Source organism: Apus apus, chromosome 4 (genome assembly GCF_020740795.1).
Source record: "Apus apus isolate bApuApu2 chromosome 4, bApuApu2.pri.cur, whole genome shotgun sequence".
In the NCBI taxonomy this organism is placed as follows: domain Eukaryota; kingdom Metazoa; phylum Chordata; class Aves; order Apodiformes; family Apodidae; genus Apus; species Apus apus.
The window spans coordinates 29,338,798-29,360,611 of record NC_067285.1 but is presented as its reverse complement, the minus strand read 5'-3'; the positions used below and the strand labels follow the sequence as shown (position 1 = coordinate 29,360,611).

Sequence of the window (21,814 nt, the reverse complement as noted above, 5' to 3'; positions counted from 1 at the left end):
TGAAGAAAATAAGTTGGAAAACTATCTATTTTGCTACCATCCTTTTGTTCTCTTGTCCTGTGTACTGCTGTTAACCTTAAATGAGTAGGAACTCCAACCTTATAGGCAGTAAATTAATATAGGTACATTTTGCATCTGTCATGTTAGGTTATTCTTTCCCTTCCCCCAAATGTACCCAGTAGGCAATCCTCTATCTAATGAAATATGTGTCAGTAAGGGATGTCAGAGGAGCACATTTCAGTTTGTTTGAAGCAGCTTGTTGGAGAGGGCAGCCTTTGTACTTGCTTTCCAGCTGATTTCCTGAGGTATAATCAGACAAGTAATTTATCCAAGGTCACACACCAAGTTACTGGCTAAGCCAAGACTATAAGATCCTGGGATGCTCCTTTTTCACAAGCTTTGCTTTGTTTGTTTCTGCCACAAGACTCCATTCCTATGTTGAAGTCCTAGTACAGTAATCTTAAAATTGAACATTATTAATATCAATTAAGTCTTTTTCTACCCAGAGCCTTCATGGCTCTTTATTTTTTTGTTTGTTTGGTTGTTCTTTTTACACCAGCTGTCTTCTTAGATTTGCGTTTATCACAACATGTGGCTGGAAAAAATAAATTCCTTCAATTTAAATAACCTAGTGAATGCACAATATGGGAGATATTTCTTAACCAGTTTTGTTCTAAATCCACTAGAAAACATTTCTGCAAGATGAAAAACCTGTAATACAAAGCATGAGCCACTAAGAAGAAACAGGCATCAGGAAATTGCACCAAGTGGTATGAGTTTAATTTGAAACCAATTTCAAATTGGATTTCCTATACAGTGGCCTAAGAACATCAGCCCAAGTCAATTTTCTGAAAAGAGTCACATAGCCACAACAGTGGTACTCTCTGATAACCTCTTCTTGGGACTACTGAGATTTTTATTTATAGTTACATGGATAAATAAGGAAGCAGGCAAGGGTAGGCCTTTTATTTTTGTATGTGCTTGAGTCATCCAATCCAATGCCAGTCAAAGGGAGAAAAATAAATTAAGAGGAGGAAGAGAGGTGCTAAATTCAAGCTTTCACTCATACTGCTTTCTCTTACAGATTGCCCTGTCATAGGCAAAAAGTCAAAATCAGCATTTTAATAAAGTGCATCGCAAAGAATTTCTTTCGCTTTCCTGCAGATGAAACAGAACTGAGTCCTCCATTTATGACAACACCTTGGCATTCCAACATGAAGTTCAACCATAGTGGTTTTTTTATTGAAAAATAGTTTCAAAGTTACGGCATTTCTGTTATATCCTATTTTCTTTCAATCTTCTAGCTCTGGTCTTTTGAAAATATTTATATAAAAAATCTTTGGTGTGGTTGAACATGTTAATCACATTTCTTGGGCCTGTGGACTTGTTTCTCAGCAGACAGTAGAGGATTTTGGGGCCTCAGAGTTCAACATGGAAATATGCTAGGTGGGAATCCAGGCACTCTCTTGAAAAAGATTCAAACACAAAAGGAAAAAAAGTTAGATTGTCTGTCTGATAACACTGATGGACTTCATTACAGGAGACTGCAATTCATTCAGCCTGTCATAGGTCTGCTTGAGGTGTCAGGGGGTGAAGGACCTGTGCAATGATGACAGACAACTAAAGCCAGGGGAGAATAAAACAGAAAATACTTGTGTATTTCCATTAAATGTGAGGAAAAAGCAGAAAAGGCCTCGTTTGACAACTCACAACCAAAAATATAATCAGAAAGTGAACAGAGAACAATAAACTGCAGCAAGAGTTAGTTTAAAAGGCAATCTCCAGCCACACTGTTTCAAGAAAAAAAATGAAGGAAAAATGGTGGCATTTTTGCAGTTACCAAAACCATGGCAGGATAAACCATTTTTTAAATTTTCTTTCAGTTACGATCTCTCTCTTCCTGATTTCAGACAAGACTATTAACAGTGCTAAATACATAAATCAACATGGTATATTCTTTCCCCTTCTTCACCAGTGGTCTCTAAAATGCTGCTTCTCAAGTGTAAGGTAAAAGATGAAAGCTGTATCCTAATATAAAAAAAAACACACCACATCTGACTTTCTTGGGTAGATAACAGCAGGAGGCTGGGGTACCATATTGATGCAATGATTAACCTTGCTAACAAACTAATTAGCCTGCCTACACACACTGTGCTGTTTCTCAGTGCTGTATCTGATAAAGACATTTGAAAATAAAAGTATTGCAATGGGACATAAGAGCACCAGTCCTCTTTCAGTTGCCAACCTCCAGTTTGGTTCTAATCCATCTCAGATTTTCCCTGTATTCTGCCACACATGAAGAGTCTTGGTTTTTATTTTCTGCCACCAGTTTCTAAGTGCTTCTTGAAACTCAATAAAATGTAATGGTTAAGAGAAAGGACAATAAGCTAGAGAGTAGCAGACAACTCAATAGGAAATTTTGGAATAAATTAATATATTTGGCATTCTTATTCTTCACAGGGAGGATGATAACTCTTTCCCAGACTTACAGAGATGTGTAATGGTTAATTCTGTGATTATGGTTATTCTGTGATTTGCTAAACTTTTCAAAATATTTAAATATTGGCTATGCTGAGGAATAATATTTGCTATTGTTATTAATGTAATGGATGAGCTAACCCCTGTGGCAGTATCACAGAATCACAGAATATTAGGGGTTGGAAAGGACCTCCAAAGATCATCGAGTCCAACCCCCCTGCCAGAGCAGGACCAAAAAAAAAACTAGGGCAGATCACTCAGAAAGGCATCCAGACAGGTCTTGAAAGTCTCCAGAGAAGGAGACTCCACAACCTCTCTGGGGAGCCTGTTCTAGTGCTCTTAACCCTCACAGTAAAGAAGTTCTTCCTCAAGTTGAAATGGCACTTCCTGTGCTCAAGTTTGAGTCCATTTTGCCCTTGTCCTGTCACAGGGCACAAGTGAAAAGAGCTTGTCCCTGCCTTCTTGATGCCCAGCCCTCATGTATTTATAGACATTAATTAGATCTCCTCTCTAGACTGAAAAGCCACAGGTCTCTCAGCCTTTCCTTGTAAGGCAGGTGTTCCAGTCCCTTCATCATCCTCGTAGCCTCTGTTGGACTATCTCAAGTAGCTCTGTGTTAGTAAAATTTGAATATAGATGAGTGTCATATGTATTTACTTGAAGTGTTTATAAATAGTAGCTGCTAGCTTCTGAAAGGAAAGGTGCTTAGTCATAAGTTATTATTCTGATCACCAAAGACCTTCTTTTAGCATACCTTGCTTCTGGAGGGGGTACACATAGGATAAATGTTCTACTTTATAAAGAACAGTCTGCATTAGATTGCCTTCAGAAAAGCACAGGTACTGTCTCTTTGTATGTACTTCCCTGCTAAATCTATTAAGATTCTGGCACAAATACAGCAGCTGTCCTTTGTGAGGGGTGTCTTCATGGAAATGGGCTTGAAGCAAGTACCTGTGGATTAGGTGATCTCAAGCATACCTTTCAGTAATTTTTCCAGAAGAAAAGAAGATTGTCTTTCCAGTGCCCACAGGTGATCTTCCTCTCTCATGTCTTTTGGATTATTACAATTCATGCCAATAGCAATATGGAAGAAAAGAGATTAAACTGGAATAAGATTTCAGCCGAAGTTCACAACAAAAATCAATCCAGATGCCGTTGTTGTAAATGAAGTCTTCCATTCAGGTTGGGATGATCTCATACCTTCCTTTTTTTATCACTGCCAAGGCTTCATAGAGGATTTGGGGTGTAAAAGATCTGTCTTCAGCCCAACTTCACTCCTATTCCCATCCCATTCTTTGCCTCCTGATGAACTTCTGTGATCTGCTACACCAGTGCCAAAGGGTGAAGATTAACAACTATCTTTCATTTAACAGAGTTGGTACTACTACTGAGTTACAATCCTTTTTGCAGCCAAAATGCAAAAAACACAATAGTTTCAAATAGGGAAAAGGCAGAGAGGGAAACTTCGTATTTCTGAAGTGTCAGAAGAGCTGGAGGATAATAAAGAGGCTCTTCAGAAAGCAAAGCATCTCTAAATTCATTGGTCCTTTTTCAGATGAAGGAGCACGGGCTCAGCAGCAGCCACACTATCTCAGAAGGGAGAAGTCTGCCAATCAATCATGGAATAATACTGAGTTCAGCACTAGAAGAGCAGTTTGTCAGATCAATGCTAAAGCAAGTGGGGATTAAAAAAGTTAAAAGTAATACGGGGCTTGAGGGCTTTCTCCAGAGCCCACAGTTTCAAGAGAAAAGCAGATTTAAGCTGACTTCAGGATAGTGATGGTGTCGTATCTCATGCCAGACATGACTTTCCTATCTGATCTTTTTTCTATTGTATTTTCAAATGTTTTTTTCAATTTCTGTTAACATGTGGAAAGAGAAAGAAAAAAAAAACAACAACTAAATAAATAAGGAAGAAAAAAGAATAAGGAATAGGAGTGTGTTTCAAGGCAAAGTATGACACTGTGATTTATTAACTGAATCTGCTGAGATGAACAACAATTGGTGGTTTTCCTCCCTAAATCCTTGCCTAAGGAAATTAAGTTAAAGGCAGCTCAGATGATCTTCCCAAAATTCACCTGAGAAAGGTGTAAAGTTTGAGGTACAAAGTTACAGGAGAGCATGAAGTCTGAGCCACTGGAAGCAGTGAGAGCTGTCCAGAAATGAGGCCAAATCAGCTAACAATTTTTCTCCTCTCCCACATCTGTCTTTCTGCTCCTGGCCATCTCCCCTGAGCAGCAGAGAAATGGAATAAGTAGCTCATGGAAAAAGAGTCAGAGCAGTGCAACAGCAAAAATGGAGCTGACAACGCCATCCTGAGTGTTTCCTCCACTGCCAGAAGTTGGGACAATGGTCTTAAAAGGGATAGGGGGAGAAAGAAAGAAAGAAAGAAAGAAAGAAAGAAAAAGAAAGAAAGAAAGAAAGAAAGAAAGAAAGAAAGAAAGAAAGAAAGAAAGAAAGAAAGAAAGAAAGAAAGAAAGAAAGAAAGAAAGAAAGAAAGAAAGAAAGAAAGAAAGAAAGAAAGAAAGAAAGAAAGAAAGAAAGAAAGAAAGAAAGAATTATTCTCACCAATGACTGCAGAAGGGATGGAAACAAGCAAAAACTAACTCCTTATTGTATTCTAAGCTGCTACTCTGTGCCAATACTGTCAAGAGCACAGCATATAATGCTAAAAGAAAGCTATGTAAACTTATCAAAATCCACATGATTTGCTCCTGGGGAGGTAAACAAATCCAGAAGAAATTCCTACTATGCAAATAGCTGAAAAACTTTCTGGCATCTGGGGGGATGGAGATTATTGCTGCTGCTTTACACAGAAAACCCCTTGTCTGCCTCACATTTTGTGATGTCTGCATCACATTAGTGAAGAAAAGTGAGAAACATCACTTCTTAGCCAAGGTTTACTTTTGTACCTTGTAAGGAAAAGTAATCAAATTTCATACTCTTTCCCTGAATATTTTTTTTTTCCTGGTAATTCTTCATTTATGTAACCATGCATCTTTCTTTCTATGGAATACTCTTTCCCTTGCCACTTCCGTCTCTCTCAATTATGCCTTGTTTCTGTATTCGTGGTATTACAGGCATTTTAAAATCAAGATATCTGAGGCTAGAAATGGTTTAAAGCAAGCTGCAGTGACAGGTGAGAGCAGGATGACAGGCCTTTACCCACTTGTCAGTTCATCTCCATTGGCAAGGGCAAGATCTCACCCAGGTCAGTGTGCAGTCGTGAGGCACTGAAGGGCTCACAGTTTCTCCACATAAGAACTTCCTCTAAATACCATCCAAACACGAGCACATGAAGCTAAATATCATAGAATCATAAGGGTTGGAAAGGAACTCTGAAGATGATAAAGTCCAACCCCCCTGCTGCAGCAGGAACACCTAGGGCGGATCACAAAGCAATGGGAGAGCTGGAAAGCTGTAATTTCTGCCTCATTCTTAAGTAGAATAGGAAACCTTATTTCCCAGCAGCTCCTGGAAGTGTAGAATCATACTGTGGCTTTTGGTCTAAGGTTATTCTTACATCACAGCTTCTCTGAGAAAGACAGGGCAAGGCCAATCATATCAAGTAGTTCTGTTCTGGAAAAGGCACTGTCCCCTCCTTATCTTTACCCAAGCTTTTGTAGTCGTCAGCAACCAGCTTATTGCTCATAAAACTGAACAAAATTACTTTAGCATTTGCAATACAATCAGGATTGATCAGCAGATGATGGCAAGTCACCTGTATCTTTTCTTGAGCTGTAAGATGGAATCTGCCTTTCATTTATTTAATGTTGTTCCAACCTGTTCAGATCTGATTATCTCTAAACATTACTTATTCAGGCATTTCATAAAACTATTTTTATTAAATTTGAGAGAACGAATTCACCTACAAGCATTTACATAATGCTGATAGGTACCTGGAGTGCCTGACAATTTATGGATCTTTAAGGGAACTCAATTATGTTGTATACTGCAAAATTAACAATATTCATAACCAAAATATTTATAATGAGAGCACTGAAATACTTTCCTGGTCAAGCAAATAATAGTAGGTGTTATAATGACAAAATACAAATGGTTCAGAACATTTCAAAGTGGCAGACAGAGCAGCTGCAATGTTTCTTATTTTGTAGGATGATAAACAGAGCTGTATTACGAACTCTCCTGATGGAAAGGGATTTGTTTCTACTAAGTCTGCTGCCTCCATCATCTTAGTATGAAAAAAAAAGATGTTCTCAGTTAATCCTGAAAGCTTTCAAGACAGAAGTCAACAAGATGAATGAGAACAGAAAACCCACCGTAACATGTGAGTTCGGTTTTTCTATACTTCAAAATGGAAATTAATGCTTGCTCTGAATATCTGGAGAATGACCATCAAATGGGTAAAAGGGAGATTGAAAATGTGGGATTTTTTTTTTTTTTAATTTGTATCTGAATGATTCAGATCCTAATGAGAGATTTGTGGAAGAGGAACCACTGGTTTTTGCCTGTAGCACATTTCTTTCAGATACACGTGGCTCCCTGAAGAACCACCACCCTCCCTGGGGTGCCTCATGTATGCTTTTACGTTTAGGCTTTATAGTTCTCTTGTAAGCATTGCTCCTGGGAGTAAGTTAAGCAGTCAAAACAAAACAAAATACATGACTGTGAGGAAAAGATTACAATGAATAAGAGAAGCAATGAGAAACCCAGAAGGCCCCTGTGATATACAACTCAGAGCCCATGATGAAGGTCACTTTGCCTTTGAACTATCTCTGAGGACGTAAGAGGAAAGGAAAAAAAAGAAAGCAGAGAACTGGAAAACCCCATAGAAAATTTAGGAAATTGCACTAATATGTAAAAAGCAGTGTATGTAAAAGTAACTGGCTCTATGACTAAGGTCTAACATGTATCTGAGCAAGATTTCAAAGGAAGGAAAGGGATGGAAATTTGAGATAAGAAGACATCAGTGCTGGAGTACCTGGCTCTTCTTCTGGAAGTGGAAAGCAAACAATGGGAATGAAATCTTATCTACATTGGAAAAGTCTGAAGAGAATTTGAAAGTACTTTAGAAGTCTAACCTTCAGAAACTTGGTGAAGGACTCTGAAATTGGTTTCCTTAGGTCAAACCACTGGTACAATTCTGCTAGGATATGTTACGTGGGTTAGCAGGAAAATGACAAGATATAAATCTCTTGAAGACAACCATTAGAGATAATTGAGAAATGGATGATACAACGAATGATGAACTCACTAGCTGATACAGAATTTTCATTCATCTGTCTCATCAAGATCTATAATTATACAAAATTACAAATTAAATGTACTTTCATTAGGCTCACACAAAAAAGGAAATGGCTTTCCTAATGATACAAGTAAATTTGCACTGGAGACCCCTCAGTACTTGAGCCAAATCTTTTCTGGCCGTTTAAAAAGGGCCCCATTACCGTTTTAAGGTGAACTGCAAGAGCTGAACCCCACAGTAAATTTGAAAGTAGATTAAGCAGAATTAATAATACTGAAAACTCCCCTCAGCCTATCTCATGTTTTCTCTCTGCCTCCGGGGCTCCTGTGTCTCATTTGTGAAGTAAATTAAGGCCATTGTTCTAGGATGAGCCACTTGGTTAGCCTCTTGAGCTCAGTCTCCTGTAAAAAAGTGGAACACTCTAAAATTTAAATAAATAAATAGACTTATTTTGTCTCTGCCTCTGCATAATAATCTTATCATCCTCAGTGAAACACTTATTCTTCTATCCCCACGAGTCTCATATTATTTAGCCAAACACTATAAAATATATTCAGAGAAGAGTAAAAGAGAGAAACAAAAATATTCCTGAGTTGCCTGGATTATTCTTCTTTTAAACCCTGGAGTCAAACCCACCAAAACTTCGAGTGAACACTTAACTCTTAAGACAAGTAATTGTGGTCACTTTGTGTTTTGGTTGGGTGGCCTCAGCCCAGTGAGACTGGAAGTGCTTAATGCTAAGCACTTTGTGAAGTACTGACCTGGACTGGATCCTGTGTCCCAACAGCTTCAGGTCTGAGCTGGATTTGATTGGCATGGATGTGTTACCTTTGTTTAGTAATGGGTGGAACTAGGTAGCCTTCTTCAAATCCTCTTAAAACAGTCTTTGTTTTTAAATTTAAATCAATGGCAACTTTAGGAAAATGCTCATGTTGCAGAAATAAACATTTGAATCTAAAGAAATGCCGAAACGAATGAAGGCAACACCATTGTCAGAAGCATTGCCTTGTGTATCTCACCAATCTGCATTCATGGAGAATTATCCAGTGGGACAGAGAGCTTCATCTTGTAGCTGCATGCTAAGCCTGAGAAAAGCTGAGAAGAAAATGTATGAGTAAGATCAGTGGTTAGATTCTTAAAGTAGTACTTAGAAAGCTGGAAACTTAAGGGATCATAGTTTTGCCACTGTCATCACCAGAGCTAATAAATCTGAGTCAATTAAAATATACTGAACAATTATGGCACTGAGATTACTGTAGATTTAAGAGAAACACATACAATCTGATAAAACACATCAATCTCATATGCAAGAGAAAGGGTTTCACTTCCTTAGATCTTGTAACTGTAGGCTGCAATGATGAAAAAAAAAAGGGGGGGGGGGGGAATATAAAAGGACAAGGATATCTATAAAACCATAATATCTGTATTCTCTGATTTCTTGACACTGTTTGCACAGCTTTAAAATACCTTAAAATTCCTGTGGAATTTACCCTCAAATAAAACAAATAGCATAGCTGCAGCATCCTCTACAACAAAGAGATATCATAAGCAGGCAAGGGTCTGTAAAAGGTCGGTGAAATCAAATAAGTATCAGACATCTGTCTAATTCCATTAAAATAGATCTTTAGAAGAGATTACTTTAGATAATCCCTTTGGATCAATTTGCCAGTACATCCCCTTTTGCCACACCCTCCTCAGGTTGCATTACACAGCGCATTTTCCTCCTGTAATCCTACCAGTCTCCTGTGTGCTGGAGATTAAACAAAACTGAGAATTACAAAAGCAAGGGGATAAAACTGAATAGACAAATTGCAAATGTGAACCAAGTCCAGGAAGGTATTGCATATAAATACTGCTTCAATTAAGGAAATGTTAATTGCCCCTGCTTTTTAAATGGGGAGAAACATAGAATTATCTTGAAGAAAAAACAAAAATAAAGGTAAGAAAGGATAAAGGGAGAGAAAGGAGTGTATCCACTTACTCCTCATGCAGAACATAAGAAATATTGTCACTATTTAAACCCACTTTTTCTTACTGCTAGAAACAGAGTGCTATCAGCAGCTGCTCTGGAAACAAAGCATTTCATATTTCAGCACAAACCTAAATTTTCCACTTCCTGAGTGCCAAAAATGGTCTGTGCAAATATGCTTTGCTCTCAGCAGTGTGCAGATGAGCAGCAGGCAGCTCCTTGTTTCTGTGTACCGTATCCGAGAAACCCATCATTTATTAATAGCTCTGTTGACAGAGTCACCTGGAGCCCCTTCATTTCCCCTGATTGCTTTAGATCCAGACTTGTCCAATGGTCCCAACCATTAAAGATCCACATTTGGATTCTAGCCTTTTCCCAAGAATTCATGTTTACGGTTCACATTTTTGCAGCTTTTTTGCTGCAGAATAAGTTTTCTTTTCCTCTCCACAAAGACCTCATATCTTTTTTGTCTCTGTGGAGAAGAGGGAACAGGCTGTTTTATCAGCAGGGAGCTCTTCTCTGGCCTGGAGTAGCAAGGGGTGGAGAAAGGTGCAGGGGTCTTTTTTTCCTATGAGAGCCTTCAACTCTACCTCTGCTTACCGAGATCAGAGAATCTTGCATGGCAGAAAGGACAGAGAAAATCCCATCTGGTTTAAATTTGATAGATTGAGGAGTTTGGATTATTATTCAAATATGCATGCCTCAAAAGGGACATTCCTAGAAATACAGTTCCTGTTGAGTTTGGAGCTCATCTTAAGAACTGTAGTAATTAGTATTACGGAAATCTTCTCTCTTCAGTGACTTGTTTCTCCATGTTGTAATTGCCATCATGTCTTTAAGACCAACTTATTTTGTTGGTCTCCACAAGAAATGTGGGGTGACACAGGATTATAGTTGCTCTCTTTCTCCTTTCCTCTTCCAGAAGGATTTTTTCCACACAGGTTCCCTTTCACCTATGTTTTAGCAGAACAATATAACAGGTTGATGGAAGAAGGTGGGGTGGGCACCCACAAATTCTAACTGCATGTAGCATTTCTGAGTAGGGTCAGGACAGTACTGATGTCACTCATCCTTTACCTCACCTGGTGTGCTAGGTGATTAGCTGTCAAACATGTTGTAGTCTATGAAATCATTTAAGTAAATTAAGGAACAGCTCCACCCTGTACTTAGAAATTAAGCAAGATTTGAACTGAATCTCCTCTGAGGTTTGGATATCTCTGACACTTCACCTGATTAAGAGATGATAATGTTGATAGTAATAATGGATTAATTTCACCAATGTGATCTATAATATTTTTCCCTTGTCTTTGTTCATTCAGTCTTTCCTGACTTTAGGGGCATTCCAGTGTCAAGGACTGAAAATAATCAGGGCTGAAAAGTGTGAGAAACGTTTGTTGCGCCAATGAGCAGGCCCACACAGATCCTTCAGCGAAGCACAGTTTATTTACATTCTTGCAAGAGTGGGTGACCTAAGCAAGTAGGCACACCTATAGCAAGGTGAATAACGGTTTATATTCCCTATTCCCGATGCAAAATTCCCTCCCCTGTTTCCCCACTGGCTGAGTACTCCAGGGTTTACAGCCTATCCGACGCTTCAAATTATCCTATAAGTTTCCCGCCCCTGTTTACACATTCCATTTTAGCAGTTTACTTTTTACCTTTTAAGGTAAAATTTTGACCTTTCTTGCCCCCTTGGCTGTCTTCCCAATTAACAATCTACTGGTGTCATCCTGCCCTGAGGAGCAACATACAAGTAGCTTTGTTCGGCCTTATCTTGGGCCATAAATCCTTCTCCATGTTCAGATCCCCCAGATGGAGCCCAATTAAGTCCCTCAGTTTCTTGGCCCATAAACCACTCCAGGTGTCACTGGAATGTGTAGATATCTCTTAAACAAACAATTATATTCCTAATACTAAAATATATATCTCAAACAAACTATATATTCCTATATGTGGTCCTAATATAAATGTGGTCAAACTATATGTTCCTAACACTAGAATATATATATGTGAACCAAACCAAACACTACATTTCTAACACTAGAATGCAAAATCAACACTACAATTCATTTCTAACAAAAGGAAATGTATTTTTTAGGTGGAGCAACTAAGCTAGCACTGAAGAATTCCTAGCTTTTTGAGACATTCCCCATACACTGATCCACAATGTGCTAATTCTCCAGGTTTAACTGTCCTTAACACTCTGCCAGAAATCATATGCTTTTAGTCTACTCTTTGTCTTACTTATTTAAATCATAGTGTCTTCAGTGAGGAACTTCCAATGTGCACACCCAATGAAAGCTTCAGCTCAGTTTCTGGGTGTTGGGTTTACACATTTAGATTCAACTGATTGTTGAAAATTCAATTTGCAAATATTTGTGTTAAATGAGCATTTTTGTTTTGAAATCAAGCTCTAGCCTCCAAAAGGACTGAATTTTACTGGCAATTAGTTTCCAAGTAGGCTATACTGAATAATATTAAAGGCAAAAAGAAGAACTAAAGGCCTAGAGATCCATCAGTGAGAAACTGATTTTTCAGGTCTTCCCTTCTGCCTACTCATCCAGCTGCTATTGAGATTTTTATAGTACTGGAGAGGGACAAGAAAGCACATTGACCCATTTATACATGCATCAGATACCACTGCCAACTGCTGTTAACTCCTTCACTCTACCTTTTAAAGTTGTAACTTCATCTCACCTGGTTAAATGCACCCACCTCTATAGGTTTCAGTCGAACTAAGAACCAGGCATAGTACCAGTTGTATTGCTTTGGTCAGCTAATACCACATTTCAGTATCTCTTCTGAAGCTGATGCTTTTCATTGGAGAGATTCTGCTCCCTTCATCCGTTCTCACCACTGGCAAGAACCAGCACTTCCCCTTTTATTCTTTTCCAAAACTTTCATTGAACTCTGCAGTTTTATAATCCAATGTATGAAGGATCACCAACACCTCAGCATTGTACATAACATTACACATCTGCAAAGGATGGGTTTTCTTACATCACTAATTTCTTCTCTTGGTCCCTAACTCCCTCACTTTCCCTTTTTTAGTTGTGCATTAAAATAAATCAATATCCTGTTTTGCATGAAATACCAGAAAATGCACACAAACAGCTGCAAAATTATTCAGAAAGAAGATTAAGATTTCATCAAGAGATAAACCTTTCTGCTTTAATAACATTCTATTTTCCTTTTTGTAGAAAAGAAAAAAAAAAAATTTCCTTGGCTATGGGGCAACTCCCAAATCACTTTGTGAGAATTGCCTTGAGATTGTTCCTATCAGGCACATAAATTGCAAATGAGAAAGTCCTGTGACCTCTCTCCTTTGCTACCAACTTCTTAACTCCTCTAATTTTCATGTGATATTACAGTTGTTTCTAAGACTAACATCCTCGATGTTGGAAAAACTGGATACACTGGCTGCATTGCCCTGCCTAAACAGGAGAGTAACAATTCACATATGCTCTTCCTTTGTCTTTGCCACCGAAACACAACACTGACCACTAATATCTTGGGTAACGCTTCAACGATTTCTGCCTTTGAGATTTCTGCAGTAAATCTGCACACTTGCACAGAAGACTATAATCCAGAGGGTGCTGTTAAATCTTGCAGGATCTTTCTTATTTTCTGAATAAAAGCAGAGACAATGGGCCTTGCTGAATTAGTGTTTTTCATGTTTCCCTCTAGATGAATGACATAAATATCAGACCCACCTGCTTATAGCCAAAGGTGTTTAAAAATTCCATAAATGTGGATGTCAAGGTAACTGTCTTGAATACTTAATGTGCTCACAGTGACACTGTGAAGTTTGGTTACCAATGCCTTGATATTCCCTAGGTTTTACTTAAGAAAAAACTTTATCATTTGATTGAAGACATGAGATACTTACCAGTATTTTTTCAGGTGAAACCAGACACTTCTTTGTTGTGTTTATGATACATGTATTTGTCTCTAGAAATATGAAAAGCAGAAGTAATTACATTTATTTAATATTTATGGAGAATTCTGAATCAAGGTTTTATTTACTTTCTCAATGCTTTAGTATTACACTAGATATGGTATATTATATAAAGATGGATTTAGAAGAATTAAAAAAATGTGGATTTTTGAGAACCATTTAGCAAATTCCTAGGGAAATGCCAAGGCATAGAAACAGAAAGATTGTGGCAGCTGGAAAACAAAAGAAGTTTTAGATTATGGTTAAAAGGAAAGCCAAGAAATCAATCACAATTGTTAAAAGTTGCTGCAAGAAAGCACTGCATATGACAAAAGGAAAGGGCATATTCAGGATACATCAAAGAGAAAAATATGAGCAGGGCATTTTAGGGAAGATGTAGTGTTCTCCAATTCTTATTCTGCTACAGAGTGGAAATGAAGGAATGAGAAATGGGAAGCATTTAGAACATCTCAAGCATGTGCAAGAAAATTTAACAGGAGAGAATTAAAAAAATAAGATGCATGTCATAATTAGAGCTAAAAAAAATAATCACAAAATAAAGTTACATATCATTATAACAAAATGCCTTTTGAGATGGCATTACCCTTAGGGATAAAATTGGAAGGCTCTAGATATTTCACTGCTTTCAGACCAGAAGAAAATTACCCCCATGAGAAAAAGAAGGAAAAAATAAATGGGAAAGAGAAGTGAGAAATTAAATTTCATCTTTTTCATGAAAGACTTTTCATATTTAGATGGATGTCTCAGCCTCTCCCAAGCGATCACAGTCAAAATTTCTCTGTAGGTCTGACTACTTTTCTGCCAGATGGAGCACCACACTCCCTCAGCTGGATTTCTGCAGAGAAGAAGTGACATCCAGTGACTTTTCCCCCATTTTCAGCAAATCTGATCTGCGTAGACAGCCCACCTGTTGTGGCTTTTCAGGAGCAGTCCCTTTTTTCACAGCCAATGTGCCTCATCCCAGACAAATGCTGATGAATACATTGATGTATGGGTCCCTTACTTTGATACATCTGTCTCCTCTTCAGTGGAATGACTCTTTTCTGCAATAGCATTGTTCCTTTTAATTTTCTCTGTTCAAGTGCAAACCATTGTCTATGTGCCTTTGCAGGACTTTATACATTAGGTATTCAAGATGACAAACATAATTACTGGAAAGGATGTGAGTAGTAGGGTCATTTCTCAGCCATACACATTGATTTGCTTTATGAATTCTAAGAATAATTTTAAGGAATTCAAGAGGGATCTAACAGTGCTAAGGTGATTAGATGAGGTGATGACACAGAAGTCATTTGAAAAGAGGAATGCAACACAACCTGAAAAGAAATGAGTCAGAGCTACACTGGCTTTTTTTATGAAGGAAGTCCCATTATGGTGAGTGACTGGGCAAAGATGTCAAGTCTGTGCAATAAGGGAAATAACAGTAACATCCTGACTAGTGACTATATATGCTGATCTGATTTAGTGAAGGATTCTCCTATGAATGAGTCAAATGCTGACTACCAAATATAACTAGTGTTCTTTCCTACAGATAACCATGTGGCAGCAGAGCTAGAAAGCCTTGTGGAATGCTTCCTAGATTAATACAGGAATTTATACTGAGAAATTTGTTTGACACTGTCTCATAAGTGATGTGCAATTACATGTTCTGTTTCCTTTAGTGCATGTGAAGTGTCTTAGAAAACAGGTGTACAGGTTGGTAAATATGGATTTACTATCTGACAATAGTCAGATAGTAGCTTATATAGTCAGCTTATTTAGGCAGCTGGAGAAGTGGCCTCATTTAAGCTCCTACATTTTAGTCTTACTTTCTTTCTCTAGATCATTTATTGGGGAAAAACACAAACAGAAACAGTTTTACAATGTGCAAAGTCATGGGGACAGAGAGTTCAGTTATTTGATATTTTAATTAAGATTACATGCCTTTCAATTTCAGGCAAACATTACTGAACTACAAAATTTTAGTCAGTGGTTTCTACATCTAAGTTGACTATAACAGGTGCTTTGACATTTACAAGAGATAAAGATTAAAAAAAAAAGAAGTTTAATATATATGATGGAAAACAGTTCTATGTGTCTATATTTACTTTCGTGCATTACAGATATGGACATTCAAATAAATCAATATATTTAAATCTACCTATCTTAATACATTCTATTCCTCACCTCAAGACATTATTAACAGTTTGGTTAAGTTTTTGGAAAATATCAAATACTTATCTGAAAAAGAACAAAGGGCAATACAGCTCTGTTGTGCTCAGGCAGCATTATTTTAAGTTTCTCAACTCTTACCGTATTTACACTCAGCAACTTGACTCAATAATATCTCAAGGCAGTAATAAATGCCTTGATTCAAGTTGAATTGAAATAAATTATAAAGTCAGTGAGATCAAGGTAACTTCATTGCTGGATTATGTCACACTTACGCTGAGTGAGTTAATCAGAATCAAGCCCCACATACTGAAATACACCTAAAGGATTGTAGTTTTGTATCAACCACACCTAGTTGGACAAAAAGGGGAAAAAACCTCTCTAAGCTTAGGCTTCTATTGTCTTCCCATGATTTACAGCAGTTAGTCACCAGAATAGTCATCTATCTCACAGACATATCAACTAATTTATTTACAGGCAATCTGTCCATCTTTTGACTCATGTAAAAAGCAAGGTAGAATGGAACAAAAAACAATTTTCAGAAGATGAAACTTCATGAACTTAGACCAAAGACTTTGTGCTTCAGCCGACGTGAAAGATGGCTCTATCAGGTAAGACAAACTATCTAGTCTAGTGTCCTAGATTTACATTTCAGATTGTGTTCTGTTTATTTAAAGTAGTACATACCTAAGAAATTAAAAGGCATAATGTATGGTGCATAGTTGCAAGCAATTATTTATGCAGCAGTGGGATACTACACTTTTACAGTTTCTTGTTCCTTCAAAATCAGCAGAAGTCAGAGTAAGAGATAAATTATCAACTTATTAAAATGCTACCTTTATACTGTCACAAACCACTAAGGTTATGAGAGAAGACAGTAGCCTAGTTGGGTAGAAATTCCCACACTGGTTTTGTAGATTTTTTTTTTGTTGTTTTATATTATGAATTAAGTCTGAGTTTCACTGGAGATTCTGGAGAAAGAAACTAAAAGTTCACAGGAAAGTGGTTATACCTGTATTAACAGCAATTCAGTTATAGAGGAGTTGGTTGGTCAACAAAAACAAACAAACAAACAAAAAATCAGACAGAATTCTTTTATACCTATTTTATATATGTCTTGGGGAATTTACTCCAGATGAGATATAATCTAGTCCTTGGGGATAAAAGCCTCTAGGATTTATGGTTTGAAGCTTTGTGGAAGGAAGAAGTATTAGGCATCTACTGAGAGCGCCTTGGAAATGCAGTGGGGCCTCTTGGACCTCATGGCTTGTGCCATGGAGCTGTCACTTGGGCTTCTTCCGAAAGGAATCTGCTCTGGGGGCACCACATAGCTCTGAGAACTGAGTTTAAGGGCAGATCCACCTCACAGCTGCCCAGTTATTCTGTGGCAAACCACTCGATCAGGGACAGCCCAACCATCCCCAATTTCAGCCTTCGGGCAGTTTAGTGATTTGTCACTTTGCATAAAAAATGTATTTGGCATTTTGATGCAAATAAAATTTGAGCATCTCTGTGGAACAACAACAAAAGGAAAAAAAGTTAAAGCAACTCAGTAGGAAATGACAGGAAATTTGCCTAGAAGCAACACTAGGAGGTTTCACATTGTTACCAGAGTAAGTTAACCCAGAAATAGCTAACTCTATGTGCTGGTTTGGTGAGTTTTTTGGTAGTGAGGGAAGGGCCGCACAGGTGGCTCAGGGAAGAAGCTGAACAGCTTCCCCAGCTCCACAAGCAATCAAGGAGCCATTAGAAGGACAAGAGACGAGCCTCTGCAATTAACACACGAAAGAACAGGGACAAGACCCGAGGGGGGGAGCAGAGCTGTGCTGGAGAGGTGAAAGGCAGTGCCGGGTGGAGATTCCGAGGTTGGTGAGGAAGGAGGGGGAAGAAGGTGCCCAAGCAGAAGTTTCCCTGGAGCTATGGCGAGCTGTCAGGCTGTCCCCTGCATCCATGGAGGAACGCGGCGGAACATTCCCCGCAGGCGCCAGGAGGGTGCAGGTGGCTTTGCTGCCAGGGGACTTGGCTGCAGCAGCTGCGGAAGCCCCGGCAGGGCAGGGGATGCGCCCGAGGCAGCCCAGGGCTCCGGGCAGCGCTGGAGCGGCTGGCGGGAAGGACGCGTGGAGGAGAGGCTGGTGGAGGGACCGCGTGGGGAGCCCGGCAGGGCTGTAAGGAATCTTCCTTCCTGAGGAAGGAGCGGCAGGGAACAACAAACTGGGCTCACTCTAAACCCCAGCCCCTGTGCCGCTGGGGGAAGGCGGGAGAGAAACCGGGAACGAGGTAATTTGGGCCCGGGAAGAAGGGAGGGGCGGGAGTAACGTGTTTAAGCCCTGCTCTGTGGTGTGTCCTGTGCGCATCTGGTTAGCGTTAGATTAAGTTACTCTTTTTCCCCTCAGTCTTAATCGGTGCAGAACCCTCCCTGCCCTTTGTCTCGAGCCACGAGCTTCTAGTTGGGCTTGTCCCGCCATGGCTGCGGGTGCGAGGGCGTCCTTGAGGCGCTGGGCGCACACCAGCGGCGTTCCCGGCGAGTCACGCTTCGGAGCAACGCCACAGGAACGCTCATCGCCACTGAAATCTCTGTGTTCAGTCTAGATTTTTATCTCGTTTTTTCCCAATGGAGCAGCATTGGGCCGAGTTGTAGGAATCCTGATTTCCACCGGCATTATTAAGATCAAGACCTTGCTTTGCAAATGAGGGAAATCTGACATTTGGAGTTCTACGAAGGGCAGTCAGTCAGTGCTTTGTGACAGCTTTTTTGTATACATCTAATGAATGGTGGAGAATTATTACAATGGGTGCTATAGCAATAAATAAAAGCTGGTATAAATCAGTAGCATTTCATGGACTTCAGTTCTGCTGGCCTGATTTAAATCAAGCACGAATTTGGCCCTAGGGCCTTGCAGATAAATCCCTGGGTCTGAAGCCTGCTGCCTTGATTCAGACAGTTTTTTCCTAAGTTTCAGTGGGAGTCATGGTTGAGCAAGGATTTCAGGACTGCTATCACTTAACACAGAAAATAGCTCTCTCATCAGCAGTTGATTTAGATTTGAAATGTATCTAAATGTTTTATGGAAATTACCAGCTTTCATATTGTTCCCATTGTGTTTTTAATTGAGGCATTTTCCACTCTTCATATGCTTAAAAATGTCATATTCCTCATCTAAAAAAAAAAATCAGAAGTATATGTAAAGAAAACCAACCAGAAACAAAAAAAACCCACAAAAAATCAAAACTAACAAAAAACCCAAAATAAATTACCAATTTTAACATTTTAATCTAAAATGTAAAAGTTACATATTAAATAAAAGCAAGCAAAATGTCAATGGATTCATAGGCACGCAACATTGTAGGTGGGGAATTCAAGTAATATGAGGTTTCTTAATTTTGTTTTTTTTCATGTTTTCAACACCAACTCATCAGTTTTGCAGGAGTGTCAGTTTCTGAACAGAACCACATGTTAAAATAATTACTAGTTATGGGAAAAGAAAAAAAAAAGTACTCAAAGGCAAGGACTTTTTAAGAGGCCCTTTTGTGTCAGGTTTTTGAGCTTCCCAAGGAAAAGTAATTGCATTGCTTTTGACGTTACAAATCAAGGCATGAGTATAATTTCATGTGGCAGAAAGAATGCTAAAGCAGATCTGCAAGTGATCTATTTGTATGAGTTTCTGTTTCATTTTCAGGAGGCCTTCCATATCTATGTGAAAGAGAAGAACGGCAGGTTAGGCTCCAAAGAAGCAGGAAGCATGGCTCTGCTTGCCTTGCTTTGAAATGGCGACGCTCATGACCTGGTATCAAACGTGGGAGCTCATGAAACCTCCTCTTGCACCGTTCACCAGGGTGTCAGCAGCTGCAAGGGAATGGAAGACAGCACAGAAACTGCACCTGGGCCTTGCTTGGCTGCACCACCCTTAATTAGCGTCAGTTGTGAAAGCACCAATCAGGCCTAATAAGGAAAGAAGCTGGTGGGGCAGAAAATGTAAAACCACTTCACCTGGTGGCTTCTCTGGGCCTCGCACCTGTGCTCCGTTGCAAGGAAGCTTTTAAGACTGAAGCAGAAAAGGTACTTTCTTTTTTCATCTATGAAATATGGGGATATAAGTAATATTTGAGGGTGGTAGGTCAGGTTGTTTTTGTATTTTTTTCATAGATGTGGTGACTCAGACAAGAAAAGTAATTGAGGTCAAATGTGAATGAAATTTCTTTGTTTTGGTGGGGTTTTCTTGTTTGTGTGTTGTTTTTGTTGGTTTTTTTTGAGAAGGAAAAAAGAGAAACCCACTACAAATAGCTATCAAATTTATTTTTATTTACCTTCTGTGGGAAGCAGGAGATTGTGTTCAGAAGTAAATTTGTATGAATTAAAAAAAAATATTCTTACTTCTACATGGGAAATTGATACTCTGTTACCAAGCTGTTGCCTTGACTTTTTAATGTTTGATTGCTGCTTTGATCTGTTGAAATTGCTTCTCCAGTTGTTGTAGTCACAAACTAATTCAGGCAAATGCATGTGAGGGATTTTCTTGTGAAGAAACTAGTCTTCTGAAATATTTTCTTATTTCTTCTTCAAAGCATGTATAAAACATACTAAATTTGATCTTTGACTGGGTAGGTAGCTTCAAGGAGGTTCGAATGTCCTTTATTTCCACTGAAACCATGAGATTGTGTTGTAATAGTGTGTAGCATTTTGCAGGGTTAGATTGCCAAATCCTGCTGAAACTCTTGTAAACATTTTAGCCTGCTCCCAGAACTGGGGCAGCTGCATGGCTCTGAAATGTCTGTCCTATGCTTGACTGCATGTGAGCAAACTTGGTGACTTTCATGTACTGTAGTATCTGTAGCCCCTACTTTTTTCTGTGGCAGATAGATTTGCAGTTTGGATTGGATTGAGGAGGCTTGAGCAGCTCGAGGAAAATGACAATATTTAAGCTTTCTTTAAGGCATTGTGAGTTGTAAGTCCAAGCAAGCAGAAATTTTTAGACAAAATTGACCTAGAAATGTGTATGTGCATACAGGTAAATGCAGTCCTGCCTGTGTAGCCACAAAAATCATGTATATTATTAGTACTCTTCAGCAAAAGAATTAAGTAAACATCTAATAGACTAGATAGAGAAAAGCTGTGGCCACAAAATGGCTTCTCAGAGTAGCCAGCTGGGAAGGTGCATCCGTTAGTCAGAAACTTGGCCTTGCAGGAGTTGCTGCGTGGTGTCCCCACCCAAGTCCTTCCTGGGAAAAAGTGTGTAACATTTGAGATGTGGCCCTCCAGATCTTGCTACACAGAGAAAATGCCTATTTATTTTGCTGTGACAGTGTTAGAGAACATAGAAGAGTATCATGCCATTCCCTGCAGGCCTAATCACCACAACCATTGCCATGTCACTCGCCCATCCTGCTCAGCCCTTTCTGCCCCTCTCCCTCGACACAGGTTATTGCTGCGGTGGCTGCTCTCTGTCCTGCCTCAGCGCTAGAGCCAGCAGTCAGGTTCACTTTGTTGCTTTAATTTTTCAGAAAAGTGTCTGTGAGCCAAAGACCAGTGTTAAGCCTGAAGCAACTCACTTCAAAGCAGTGAGTGGCTGGCACTCGCCTGATCAGCAACCCTGCCTTTACTGCTTGCTACTCTGTGCCTTTACTTCACAAACGTCATAGGTGTGCAAAATGCAAAGTGCAGAGGAGGTCAGGGTGCTGCAGATGAGTGTCAGAGTTGCCTGTGAGCATGAGAAGAAAGGCAGCAATGCCAATGATGGAGGCAGCAGTTGGCTGTCAAGGCTTGGTCCCTGGCACATTACACAAACTGCACTTTGTGTCACATTCCTTGCGTGCACCTGCCAGTTCTGCAAAGTACAAACTTTGCCGAGGGAGAGTTTCAGAAGGTTTCTTGCTGTTTTGTGAGGAGTTGGGATTTTTATTTTTTTTTTTTTAGAAAAGCAAGTTGGATTATTTTTCTTTACAAGGCTGTAAAAATAAGATACAAATATTGGAGGATAGAATGTATCTATTGAAGTCAGAAATAACCTATATGTTAATGGCTAAGTTTTCTTCAATTACATTGGAATACTTTGGT

At 39.1% G+C, this 21,814-nt stretch overlaps 1 long non-coding RNA gene across 1 annotated transcript in view; it reads left to right on the top strand.

Moving 5' to 3' along the window:
• The window catches only part of LOC127383860 (uncharacterized), a 142,721-nt gene that overhangs the window by 77,301 nt on the left and 43,606 nt on the right, over positions 1-21,814 (top strand). Inside the window, exons 2-3 of the long non-coding RNA XR_007889320.1 lie at positions 16,240-16,373; positions 19,440-19,819. This is a non-coding gene — a long non-coding RNA (uncharacterized LOC127383860). The remainder of the gene's footprint in view (positions 1-16,239; positions 16,374-19,439; positions 19,820-21,814) is intronic.